This window comes from Molothrus ater, chromosome 6, assembly GCF_012460135.2.
Source record: "Molothrus ater isolate BHLD 08-10-18 breed brown headed cowbird chromosome 6, BPBGC_Mater_1.1, whole genome shotgun sequence".
NCBI lineage: Eukaryota > Metazoa > Chordata > Aves > Passeriformes > Icteridae > Molothrus > Molothrus ater.
The window spans coordinates 12,556,477-12,570,823 of record NC_050483.2 but is presented as its reverse complement, the minus strand read 5'-3'; the positions used below and the strand labels follow the sequence as shown (position 1 = coordinate 12,570,823).

Genomic DNA, 14,347 nt, shown 5'->3' with positions numbered 1-14,347 from the left:
GGGTCAGTGAACCACTTGGTCACCCCTGGGACAAGTGTCTAACAGTGACAGCATTTTGAGCTTTCCAAACAAGCAGAGAAAAAAAGCTTGGAGAACTGTGTTAAGGCAAATATCAGCAGCATTTTGCTGCCTATTAGCAAAAAGTTTTACTATTTCTGACACGAAGGAATGCCTGAAATCCTAACATATCTTCTCTTATACAACTGTAGTAAATAAGCTCATCTGTGCCACATTTATCTGATTGGAGTAGAAAACTCTGTCCTAACGAGCTGCAGGGATGTACACAGAGCTGTTAATGGGCTGTTTTCACCACTGATGCTCTTTGACATATAAGACTAAACTCACTTCTAGTTATAGATTACTTAAGGACCTTAATTGAGAAGTAGCACTGTTTTACTCTGGGGGCAAGAGTGATTGGAGACTCTTTATGGGTTCAAATAAAACAAAGGTTAATATACCTGCTGCAGGAAGCAGGTACAGTTCCTGTATCACATTTGTGAAATATTATGTGTGCTCCATCATATCCATTTCCTCTTTCCTGATTCATTTAATGCTGAGGTGATCATATTCGCCAAAGGCATTTCTTCAGAGTATGAAACAGGAAGAGGCATATGAAAAGTGCAAAAGGTGGCTTTGCCTGGCCTTCATACAGGGTGTCCATGTAAGCATTGTTTTACAAGAGCACAGGTGTGCAAGGACATATTGAGGGGGATCCAAATGAAATGCTGAAGAGGGAGGGAAAAAAGAGATTCAACACTCAAAGCTGTGTGAAATAATTGTAGACTTCCAATACCTAAAGGGAGCCCACAAAAAAGATGGAGAGAGACTATTTACAAGAGCATGACACGATAAGAGGAATGGCTTCAAACTGAAAGAGAGTTTTAGATTAGATATTAGGAAAATAGGAAAGCCAATTCTTCACTGTGAGGGTGCTGAGGCACTGGCACAGGTTGCCCAAAGAAGCTCTGGATGCCCCATCCCTGGCAATGTTCAAAGCCAGGCTGGGTGGGGCTGTGAGCAATCTGGCCTAGTGAAAGATGTGCCTGTTCAGGGGATTGGAACCAGATCATCTTTAAGGTCCCTTCCAGTTCAAGCCATTCTATGACTCCAACAAGGGCACAGTCTCCCCCATAACTTTGGTTTTCTTTGCAACTTGTCCTTGTAAGCAATTCTAATAAAAACTGATCTTCAGTGTCATTGTCAAAAGGATGGTGAACACAAAGTGGAAAGAGCAATAATGCTGAAACATTTCATGAGACACATTAGGGAGAGAAAGAAGGTTATATGTAAAAAATAAGTTATACTCCTTACAGAGGATGGATCATTGGACAAATGCCGACAAAAGACAGAGGTAAACAGAACACGGAGAAAGGCCATAAGTTTCTGAAATGTATGGAGCCCATTTTACTTCTTCCAAATTTAGTTTTAGGCTTCTTTCTGGAAACACAAAGCCCTGCACTGGCTTGCTAGAAGAGTAAGCTGAAATCAAATTTTCTGTGCTTTTGCACTACAACCAGTATATTAATGTATGCCATATACATCCCTATTCTGTGTCAAATTAAAAGCATAGAAAATGCTGACCTAAATTTTAATTGAAAAAACATCAGAACTGTCCAAAAAGCTTCCCTGTTTCTTCCACAAACACATAAATACACACACTGAAATTTAATTTGCGAGCAAAGAGCAGTATCACTTCTTAGACGCTGGAAAATCCATCAAGATTGTTGTGGAATGTGTTGAGGTATTTAAAATTATATCAAGCTGTTACCTTAAGTAGTAAAAAAATCTTCAATTTAAGCATTGACTGAGCACCTTGCTTTTGCAGCAAGCAGAACTGCAGTAGAACAATAGTGGGACCAATGTGCATTTTAAAATACCTCCTCTTTCACAGCAGGGCAGCTGTGCAGCAGTTCAGTCAGTTGGACTGTTTGCACATTTTACCAAGGAAAAAAAAAATTTCAAAGTTACTGAGATCAACCTCGCATCCAGCAGTTAAACAGAGAACGTCCAGTACAATTCCAGCCCTTTGGAGCAGGACAAAATATCTTTTTTTCCCCTGGCAGTAACAGCTGATTGCTTTCCAGGTTGCTCCTGACACTTTGGCCAAGAGCAATAGGGGGTTAGACTAAGCCAGCTTAGATGGGTGTTCCCATCTAATGGCTTCCTGATTCACCCTCACGACATAAACACAGCCCTTACGCCTCCACATAGGGACTGTGCCACAGGAAGACAGGCTTGAGGAAAGTTTGTTTGCTTCTAAATGAGAGGGAAAAAAATTAGCTTTGTGCCTGACCCACTATTGAGAGAAGTTTCTGTCAAAATGGCATAAAATTATGCAGATATATGGCTCTTCCATAATTCTCTCCCCAGCTTCCTGCTGAGTGCACCGGACTATAAGAAAGTGTTAAACAATAGTAGCTGTAAAGGATTGTTACTTGGAATCTGGAAGTCTGAGGACTCAAGACTGAGAAACCAACTCAAACACCTGTGAATAAAGGGCTCTTCACTGCTGCAGACTGGATACTTGCAATATTCAGAAGACCACTTCCTTTAAGCCTCAAAGACAGGCCAGCATAGCAAATTTTAGGCTTGAAATATTAACTTAAAATACTAAAGTGAATTCAATTTGAAACTTGGAATTTAAACTTTAAACTTTCAAAGTTTCAAAAATAAAGTAAAAGTGTCATTTTGCATGAATGGCACAAAGCATAAGAATCTCTGGCCCAGAATTCAAGTCAGCCTACAAACAAATGAAGGCTCCCTTACTCTGGGATCCTGGCAAGCAAGGTTAACAACCTGAATACACATCATTAGTGGATTTCTCTGCTTTCCAATTAGAGTATTTGCCTGCCCTTTGCTTTCATCCCTTCCCACTACCACAGTTATCCCAGAGTTAAGTTGTGTAACACACAATACATCAGACTTCTGATTTGTGCACAGCTGATACTGAACAAGATATTTTTTGCTCTATAGCACTTCCCAAAAGTTTGCTTTCAGCCATGGTGTCACCCATTGAACAGCCTCAGTTACTTGGATACCATTACCTAGTTCTTCCTTTTTTACTTTGATAATTTTCTCAGCTTTTCCCTGGTTTGCTCTTGTTTAATCTTTATCCTGACATCAGTGCTGCTGACATTTAAGATATTGAAAAAATATTTCCATAACCTTAGCTGAAGAGAATATTATATTCTTGATGTAGACATTTTCTATACTTCCAAATTGACCAAATTGGACCAATGTTCTATAGTTCCAGACCAATTCAACAATAAAGTATCAACAATTAGCAAAATGCAAAATTCAAATACCTGAAGCATAGTTTACATATGCAGGACAATTAAAAGTGGTTTCTTTAGAAACAAGTAAAATATTACATATAGTCCTTCATGTATATTTCCCTAAATAAAGCAATATGTATGTTTATGTGTGTGTATATATATTTTCACTTTACCACATCTCTGAAATACTGTGAGAAGAAAAACAAAACAACGGGAATTGTTAACAGTCACACTTCAGCTTAATATTAAATTCCTGTTTGCACTCCAAATCCCTCAGGGTTAATATGAGCTCATAAACCCAGCCACTAACAGACACAAGCCAATTTAATGAGACCAGAAATGGGGTCACACCAACCAGCACATTTTTTAAGATCATTATATTATTTGTCAAAAAGAGAAAATAACAAAGAAAAATATTTACAAAGTTGAAACATGATCCTTATAGCTTTTTTAAATTTGCTCATTACAGGCTACTGAACAACTGATTACAAGATCCTCCCAACCATCCCCAGGCAACAGTGAACCAGATTAAGAGAGACCAGGCAACTAAATAAGGAAGACATTACCAGGAAACATAAACTGAAGAGAAAAATACTGTATTTAACACAGTATGGTACTAGTATTTATCCTAAACAGCTGAACAGACAAGCCATAGTTAAACCATTGAAATACCTTTAATGAAGGAATTAATTTTTAAAAAATTAATTGTGGAAAAACACCACAGAAATACCAAGGCACAGATACTTATTCATCAGTCTCTGTTATGGCCATGGTTGTAAAGAGAGTTTAATGAACTCAGCACTGTGAAAATGATGACAAAATGTAACATATGGAAGGAACAAGCTGGGTTTTGTGAACAGAAACATATTCTTTTCATTTACTGGAAGCAGTTTCTAGGTAATATTCAACATTTCCCACCTGCCACAGTTCAGAAGGATGCTGCACCCACAGCAGGCAGAACAAAGCACACAATCCCATAACATAGTGCTGTGTAAGAACCACTGAAATAAAAATATATGGAGATAGGCTAGTAAGGACTTCTTGGTGTTTCCCCAGCTGAGGTGGAGCACAAAGACAAGGGAAGGTAAAGTGGTTTGCCTGAGGCAAGAAGAGTAATCAGCATTATGACCAGGAGAGAATCAGGAGGAATGATAGCTAGTGCTAAATCAAAGCTTAAACAAACCATACTGCCCTTTTGAAGATATACACAGCACCATCTTTTTGCAGAATAAGTCAAGAACTAATTCAGTGAACCTGAGTCCTTGAGCTTTAGGATCCCTTCATTAGTCTGATCATTGTTTTCAAGTTTCATGAAGAGTTGTATTTCTGTTAAGGAGGGCAACTTGGTTTTTTTCCCTGTCTTAGTACAGTAAAGGGGAAGGTCCATAGAATGCTTCAAAGCAGCTTGAATGTTGTACAGGAAAGATATATTGGATATACTGAGCAAAAAGACAGGATTTCATCCTTAATTTCCTTCCAGGACTAACTACAATAATTCCAGCTACATTACCAATGTGATAACAACAGCAATATGGCCTAAATGCTAAAAGGAGAGAAAACTATGGAACTTTTCGTTCCATGGAATGCCATTTGATTTCAGCATAGTCTACCTATTATGATAAAAATTTACACTTTTAACTCCCTTAGCATTAACAATTTTCTCTTTTAGTTCAAAGGTGGTGTCCTATATGCTTCCCTTCTTAAAAAAAACCAAACCAAACTACTATTTTTTCCAATATTATGCCATCAAGAATACTAAATTTAGATTACCTGATATATATACTTGAATAGAAAGTCAAAGTGACTCAGTAAAACAAGTAACTAATAATTTCATTATGTAAAAGGAAAAGCACAGACACAGTCTTTACTATAATTTGCAAAGTTCACAAAGACTTGGAACGCAAAGAAGTCAAAGATTAGACACTGCAAGCTCTATGTTTTTCTTGTAAAATGCACTGTTTACAGATAATGCTACTTAACTTTGCCATCCTGAAGACTCCAACTTGCAAGTTCTTCCCTGAATGACCGAATTCTCAGAGCAGGACAAGACCAGACCACCAGGGTAACTTGATATGGTTTTTTTTTGCTAGGAGAGGTTCCTTTTGCATGTCCCTTCCCCCACAGCAAATACTCTGGGTTCAGAAAGTGCACACTTGGTGTTCAGGACTATTTAACACCAGGAAGCTCACCAAGACAATGCAGAAGTCAAGACTGTGGTTTCTAGAAGTTACCAATGGCTAAAATACTATTATGTAAAAGCATAACATGACTGCACAGCAACTCGACCAAAAGAGGGGTTATAGTAGGGTTTTAGGATTTTTTTTTCCAAAGGATGTATGGCAAATAAGCAAGATACCTATGTACTTCACTTAGCATTGCACCAAAATTAAACAGATTCAGGTTTTGACTTTTGCCCTTCCTTTTTTTCTCTTTTCTTTTTTTTTGAGAGAGAGAGAGAATTTATGAGACACCATCTGTGAACTAAAAAGGAATACTGTCAATGCTAAGTGAAATATAAAGTACATTATCATAATAGAAAATTGCAAAATAAAATTCTGACTAAAACTACTAACATGTCAGTATGAATACAATTACTTTACAATTTTAAAAATTCCATGAGATCCTCATACTACATTTAAAATATCCTAAATTTCTAAAAATCCCTCTACTTCCTTCATAAAGCAGAAAAGTATCAAATTGCAATAAAAATATTTGGTAGACTAAAGGAAATCAGAGAATTTTTGTCAATGCATCATTCACATTTTTAGATTAAGAAACCAGAAAAAAGGCTCCCATGTTCAAGGTAAAGTCTTTAATTTAACATAGAAATAACCATCAAGTCTGTCTTCTGAAAACAGAGAACTCCAACAGGAGTGGTGGCAGATGTTTAGCCTGCTCAGCATCTGTTCTGAAATGTGCTACGGAAAAATAACTGTGATAAAGATTAGAATTCATGTAAACAAAGACCACAAACAACACCTGAATTGTTTGAAAATTTTTTGTTTCACTAACATCAGTGAAAGCAGAGAAACACAAACCATGGAGCCAAAGCCATAAACCAATGGCTAGAAGAGCAAGATACAGGGTGTAAAGTTGACAAGATCACTAACTCGATGTCACAATAAAAACTTCATGCAACACTTGTGAAGATACAATCAGAACCTATCAATCATGCAAGGCAGATAAGGTAACCTGACATTCAGGCACAGCCCTGTCACTGTGATTTCAAAGACATTAATTTGAGGGTTCATTAAAATTAACTTCTGAAAAGGACGCCCCAGCCTGAACACAAGATATCCACTCTGTACACAGCAACTGCTTTCTCTCTAAGACACAAAAAGGGAGGAGCCTCCTCTACAAAATCCCACATTTCCAAAGTATGCATTCTCAAAATAATAGGCAGAGTTTCTTCCATAATAAAGGCTACAGCAGCACTACCTTGAGCTCTTTACAGTGCTTGTGTGCCACAAGATATGAAATGTTACTGACCCTTATGAGGGATTCAGAATAAAATCTTAATTGTCTTTAAGGATGAAAGATGGTCCTTGATCTTTTAAAAGTATTTTCCAACTTACAGCAAGCCACAAATATGAAATATCAAGTTAATGAAAGAAAGGTCTAGTGAGGCCAGTCAGACAGATCGTTTAAATTCATCAATTTGTTCACATTTTCAAGTCACCATAACTTGACAATTATTATAGTGGACAAACTCAAATCTCTTTCAGGTTAAAAGCCAAAATTCTCTTGTGACTTCTACAGTTAAACATACAATATTTTACAGCACAGCTCTGGGAAGTAGTATAACATATTTCTACAGAACATTATATAACTAAATATAAAGATGTAATGATAAAACTATCGGAAGGAAAAGGTTAGGAAATATCTGGAATTCTGGCAGACTTACAGACCCCAAAAATGCCCAAAGTACAAGTGAAAAGCAATTATTTTTGCTGCTTGCTAGCTAAACTGCTGACCTACATTTTAACATCCTGAATAGAGGAACAGAGATATTTTACCCATGGATTCAAAGGAAAAGAAAAAATCTGTTGAGTTCATATTCCTCATGAATGCCTCCAAATGATGGCAAATCAATAGTTGCTGCTTTACTAACATCACCCTTTGGACTTAGTCAGCTAGCATGCCTGAAAATTCTTCCCAGAAGAACCATACAGATTCACAAATCTGTTTTACAACCACCATCAAAACTCCATACAAACAACTCAGCTTTCAGTTTGGTTACAGGTACAACATAAATCACTAAAGTCAAAAATACTTCATAGTAAGGTGAACTCCATTTCTGAAGCTATAAAATTATTTGCTGAATTCTTGTAGGGTAAACTGAGTGAAAGGAAAGGAATACAAGGTCATTAAATGAGACATCATTAGGGCCTTGAACTATGCAATAACTGATTTTACTTCTTGTCACCAGAAGGTAATTTTATTGCATTATTGGCAAAGCACCCTCCTTTCTTCTGTTATAATCTTTTCCTAGAGCCTGTTGCAAAAGGAAGTATTTCAAAACACATTTTCAATTCCCCAGAAAGCAGTCAATTCTCAAATGGTTTTTAAAAACTCAAAGCAGCGATTCATAGAACCAAGTAAGAACCTTGAACTTGGAACTCTGAAAATTTTCTGCTCTAGCTCTTATACTACAAATAAATTGGGTTTTTTTTTCTTCTAGAGTTTCTTCCACTCTTTATCTGACAACTTTCATGGAGCCACAACAACAAAGTTCCTGATGGAATCCAAATAAAACTGATCACAGGGGAATGTAGGATTCAAATTGACAGGGCAAGACCTATGCACAGCAAGTAGCTTGTACAATACAAAAACCAGAAATAGAAATGTTATTTTCTGCTTTTCATGGAGTTCTTGTTAGACAGGAAGTTCAGTCTGCAGACATAGGTGGGAAAAGCCAGAAACACAGAACAAACCCTTAGTTATCAGCAGCAAACACTGTAGGAAACTGAAACAGAACAAATTCAGCACTTACAGAAGACATCCCTGAACAGACAAAGCAATTAAAGCACTTTTACTTAAACATGATTTCATGACTAATTATAACTGGAGCACAGTCTTACAATTGAAGACTAAAAGAAGTGCTATTAAAAAAAAAATAAAAACAAGAACTCAGATGTAGCAACAAACTACAGAAGCCATGCAGACTGGAAATAGAAAGGTAAGAAGAACTGAGGTGGTTTAAAGAAAAATAGACCAAAATGAGAAAAAAAGAGAACAACCTTTATTTGTGTTTATTCACAGAAGTCACATCCCTAGAAATCCTTCACTTGGGAATTCATAGCTAAGAAAATAGGGAGAAAATGAAACAGCAAACATTTCAATGAGCTGCCATGCAACCAAACAACTCACTGCCCAGAATTCAGGGCCAGGAGAACAATGGCATCAAAACCTACAGATTCCAATCACCTGCAGAACACAAGGGGTAAGACATCACTGGCAAGGGGAAAAAACAAAACAGATATTTTGGTCAGAATTCACTTTCTATGACAGGATAACAAAAAGTCACTGCCTTTGATTCAGAGCACTAAATCATATATTGAGAAATTTTAGACATTCTGCAGAGAGAGACCAATGGATGGATCCATTCTTTTCCTAACAGCCCCATAAGAACACAATCTTAAACACATTGAGGGGTTCTGCACGTCTTACCCCCCAAAATACCTCTTTTCAGCTGTATAGAGACCACATGAACTCTAAAAGTAGAAGCAAAATGCAATGTGAATGATCCCTGAAATTATTCAGCTACTGATTAGGTAGAAATCCTCTTACTTTATAAAGGGTTTTTTTTTCCCGTTTTTCTTTTTTTTTTTTTTTTTTAACAATATTCACTTCTGGGACTATAGACCTATCTGGTTTTCATCTCATATGTCCATATATTTCATGAAGTTCTACAAATTTGTCATCCTGATGAGGCAGAAAAACAAGCAGATTCAATGCAGTTCCTGCAGTATAAAATGCTGAATTTTTCTTGCTTCTGTTTCAAGTCACAGCTTTCAACAAACATTATCTAAATGCCAACTAATGCCAAATACAGACAATTATTTTTCCTTCTATTTCCATAAAGGTTTCTGCATCACTTCAAGTAGTACTTCTATCCCCACTGGGCACACAGCAATGTACTGAACAGAGTTGTGAAAAAAAAAAAAACTTTTTGCCCAGTGTCTCGGTCTCTCTGTGAGCCTCTCAGGAACCCTCGGCCGGCCCTGAGTCGGCAGACACCGGGGGGCAGCCCCGACACGGGGAGACACTGTCTGTGTGTGCCCCGAGGGTGCTGAGGGCACCTGGGCTGACAGCGGGGAGACACTCTCTGTGTGTGTGCCCCGAGGGTGCTGAGGGCACCTGGGCTGGGGGGGAGACACTCTCTGTGTGTGTGCCCCGAGGGTGCTGAGGGCACCTGGGCTGGGGGGAGACACTCTCTGTGTGTGCCCCGAGGGTGCTGAGGGCACCTGGGCTGACAGCAGGGAGACACTCTGTGTGTGCCCCGAGGGTGCTGAGGGCACCTGGGCTGACAGCAGGCAGACACTCTCTGTGTGTGCCCCGAGGGTGCTGAGGGCACCTGGGCTGGTCGCCTTTGCAGCAGAAGAGACACCAGAGACATCAGTAGAAGAGAAAGGGCCGACTCTGAGCAGGGGTTAATCCAAAGTTTTATTAGGAGTCCCAAAGGAGCTCCTGCACCTCAGGGGCCTCCTGCCCAGAGCCCCGGGAGATGTGCAAAGGTCACATTTAAAGGGAGGTGGAAACCAAAAGTAGATAACATTTTACCAACCAATAAGTAACTCTAAGGGATGGGTACTGGGGGATAGACATATAGGACAGCGTATGGGGCAAGGCTTGGGGGGCTGACCCCTGGCCTCTGGCTGATCACTCGACGACCTGGACCGAAACTTCTGGATGGAGGGGATGGGATGCTGAGTGATTGACAGAGAGGCAGGGTGGGGCTTTGGGGATGATCTCATCCAGGGAGAGGGATAACACAGGTAAAGGGAGGGGGGTACAGTCTGGGATAAACCATTTGGGAAAAATATGGGAATACAAAACAAAACTACTTCAAAGTATTACAAAGTATAAAAACGCACTACAACAGCCAAGCCCTTCATGTATGCTCCTGGAGTTCTGGAAGTAGCCTTAGTTTGCTACCTGAAAACCAGCAAGCTATTTTAGTCAATTCATGGGATCATGGAATGGCTTGGGTTGGAAGAGCCTTAATAGATGATCTGGATCCATCCCACCTGTCATGGGCAGGGATATCTCCCACCAGACCAGGTTGCTCAAAGCCCCATCCCACTTCTTTTGAGGTAGCCCAAGACACAACTAGTTTAATAAACTACTAGTGCATGTTTCTGACTCAGGATTAGGTTTTTTGTCAGTTTGTTAATTTTATTCTGGTTTTACTTGGTTGCTGTTTTGGGGTTGGGAGGTTTATTGTGGGGAAGAGGGGAACTTGATGATGACAATTGTGGTTTGTTTTTTTAACCTAATTTTGATAAAAGATGACAATTTATTCTTTTTTTTACAAATTCTAATTATACCATATTTCTCCAGTTGAAGCCCTGAATTGAACACAATCCCAGAAGCCAAAATAGCATCTTATTTCATTTTTGGTGTTGAGTACCCTCTCTTTGGTTGAATGACTTCAGATTCAGCACTCTCTTAAGTTTCGTTTACCGTGCAATATGGAAAGTACAAAAAACCCCATGTATACAATCAAAAAATCTTGTGTAAACTACAATTTAAACTCACCAAAAACAAGCAGGGCAATGAACTTTCATTACACAGGATGAAAGGCAGGGGCATAAGGGAAAAGTAGGTTTTATTGTAGATGGAAAAGCCAATGTTAAAGCTCATTACCTCTTATAAGCAGAATACCTTATAATAATATTTTGCAAAGATAAGGAAAGCGTACTGACATTTTCCCAGAGCTACACTAAAAATAGCTATTTCAAAATGGGGTTATGTTCATTTCTAAGGAATACACACACACTTCACATGCTATAGTGAGCTGGCCCTCACTGATGAGAATAGAAATTTTTTATGGTCCTGCAAGGTGCTTTACATGGGAATACAGCTTTTGGAGAGTAAGTAAATTACTCCTTTATAAAAGTGATCTATTTCCAATTGGCTTTCTCTCCTAAGAGACAAAATCATAACTTAAGTTCCTAACTCACTGAAATAGAAAAAAAAAACTTTCTGTAACAATAAATTGTTTTTCCTTGGGATACTGCATAGCTTTAATTACTGTATCCATAGCAGTCTAGATGTCAATTAGAGACAGGAGCTCTGACAGTGTGTTAGAAAACCATTAACACCATGACTCAGTACTCTAGAGACTCCAGCACAAGTTGTGTTTTCCCATAAAATCTAAGGAAAGTGTGTAAACAACAATTCATGAGGCACAGAAACTTGGTTTAAGGCCCCAGTTTTAAATTCCTTTTACAGCCAAAATAACTGTTGACTCCAGTGACCACTGTGGAAACACTTGGAATCTGTTTGCATATTTATGGTACACTTTTCCTATGGAGACAGATGCTCTTGCTGAAGGTCCTGCCTGTTTTTACTGATGTAAGATTATGACCAACATGAAGCAAGGCATGATTGAGGTCCTACACAGGATTTACCTCAGCTGGATTTGAGCTACCTTTCCCCTGTGACAGGACCCAAGAAGTTAATTCAATCATCTCTTACAGAGAGTAGGAACATGAACTGGAATCTTGAGAGAGTCATAAATCCTAGCCTTGGATACAGGAACAATAAAGAATTAAAACTATTTGAATCTTGTTATTTTGAAAATTCCCTTAATCCTTTTAAATGCCCTATAGGAGCCATATCACTCCTTTCTCTAACCCAGAGGAATTACTTAAACTCATAAAAATTCCATTTCGTTTGAAAAGCTATTATGCTGGGGTTTTTTCCTTCTTTTAACAATTAAAAAGAGCATTTTGTACAGTTCCTGAACTTTATCTAGTCCATTCTGTGTTCCTTCTGCTGAATTCTTAGCATAAAAACACTTTTTCTTATTTTCAGTTCCAACGTTCTCTGAGCCTTCACCCTTCTGACCACTGACAACTTCAGTCTGCCTGTTTCTTACAGGGACTTTATCTGAAATAACCCTAATCTGTAGGGGGGGGGGGGAAAACCCCTTATTTCTCAAAATAAAAACAAACAAACAAAAAATTAGGAGGTTTATATTTTATTGTGGGTGAGGGAGAGTACTTATTTTTTTTAAATTTCTCTATAGAGAATTCCCCTGCTGAGTCCAGCTCTTTGTCAAAACATAATGTTTGCTATGTGGGACTTTTCCAAATCCCTTCTTGTGCTAAGATGCAGTTCAGAGTGCTTGTAGGGTGGTTGTGTTCACATAACATGGCAGAGCTTTGCTTCTCTCAACACTGCACACCTGACTCACAGGCACTTTCCTTTTCTAGAACCCCCCAGCCTATAAAATTCAGTGCTTTTCAGTGCTGTTGTTACCTCTGAAGTGCATTTTTCATACTCCACATTTCCAGCTGCTAGCATGGAGAGACTCCAGCTAATTTCCCCATTTATGTATCATAAAAAAACCTTGGCACCATCAGCCTGGATCAGCCTTTGGCCACCCCCAGGACCTGTTCCCTCAGCTCTGTTTGCAGCTAGTTTTCTACAACTGTAATTCTTAACTACCCCATTGTTCTTGGCATATCTCTATACAGTGCTTCTTACAGAAGAGAATATGTTTAGGTGTGTCACAGTGACTCTGAGTTTAATGGCAATACCAAAGTGTCTGCTGGAAGACTGAGGTAAGGAAAGGTAGAGAAATATCAAACTACCCATGAAGAAGCATGTATTTTGAGATAGTATGCCAAGTATGCCAATTACAACTGTAAGCTAATTACAAGAAAGAATTGCATTCTGACCTGAAGGAAGAAGATTAGGAAAAAGACTGAAACTTGATTACATTTTTTTCTGACTTTACTCCTGCGTTCAGCAGACCTCACCCTCCTTCCTCCCATAAACAAAAAAAACCCAGTTGTGACACATAATCACTGTAGGTTATTATATTTTTTTTTCTTTTCATAGAACCTCTATTAGGCTAGAAGCAAAACTACATTACACAGAGACAGCTACTAGATGGTAACCAAAAGACAGATTTTTTAAAAATCTGTTGGTTAGCAGAATCACCAATGTCTCCACTCCCAACAGGGTATCAGAAACCAGAGATGTTATACCACAGCCTTCCTGTCATTACCATACCTACAGCAGAAAAAAGTCAACCATGCTGAACAAATCCATATTTATAGCTTTCAGCAGTCTTCCCAGAGTGCAGAGGGTTCCAGTCATTTCCATCATGACTAAGAAGCAGTCCAGTAAGTACTGTCATATTGCTACTGCAAACATGGCAATCCATTTTAAATGATGGCCGCAGAAACACTGCCATGATTTACCACACTCCAGGTATACAAAGTTCCAAATGCCTCAAGAAATATATCTCAAATTTCCACATTCCTTCTATAAATTCCATAGGAATACTACCTGGCTTTAAAAATGAGCCTTTAAGTATCTTCAGAGCCTCAAAGGAAAGTGCAGCTGCTGCCTCAGAACCATTTAATCACTCAAAGCTGGATGATAGAGTGCACCACTTACCGCTGAACTGGGAAGGAAAGGGAATCTAAGTGGTCCTCGCCCTTAAAAGCCATATTTATCCTGTTCTCATGTGCACTTCTCCATAGGCTGGAATCTAGAAAGAAAACAGTCATTTAGTGAACCTAGGAAAACTCAGGCAACCTCAGCCCAGGCTGGCATGGCATTTTCCTGCTCTCCTGTGGAGAGAGCTCATTAAAACAAATAAGAAGTCTCCTTTTCCACAACTCCAGCAGTTAACTGTGGCCATTAAGTACATTTCACATGATAAACAATGTAGAGTTTGCATATTCCTGAAGATCCTGGACTGCTGCACCGGCAGAGCCATCTGGGTTGAACATTTCTGAGTTAGTATTATTTAGCCTCATTCATTTAATATTACCTTGAATGCTAGAGAAAATCTAATGAGTATTATAGTAATTCTTCATGTTATTGTG

At 38.7% G+C, this 14,347-nt stretch overlaps 1 protein-coding gene across 1 annotated transcript in view; it reads right to left on the bottom strand.

Moving 5' to 3' along the window:
- Positions 1-13,964, bottom strand: part of INSC (INSC spindle orientation adaptor protein) — an 87,201-nt gene extending 73,237 nt beyond the window's left edge. The window contains exon 1 of the mRNA XM_036384545.1: positions 13,914-13,964. The gene's annotated coding sequence lies outside the window, so the exon portion shown is untranslated. The remainder of the gene's footprint in view (positions 1-13,913) is intronic.
- Positions 13,965-14,347: the final 383 nt, after the last annotated feature.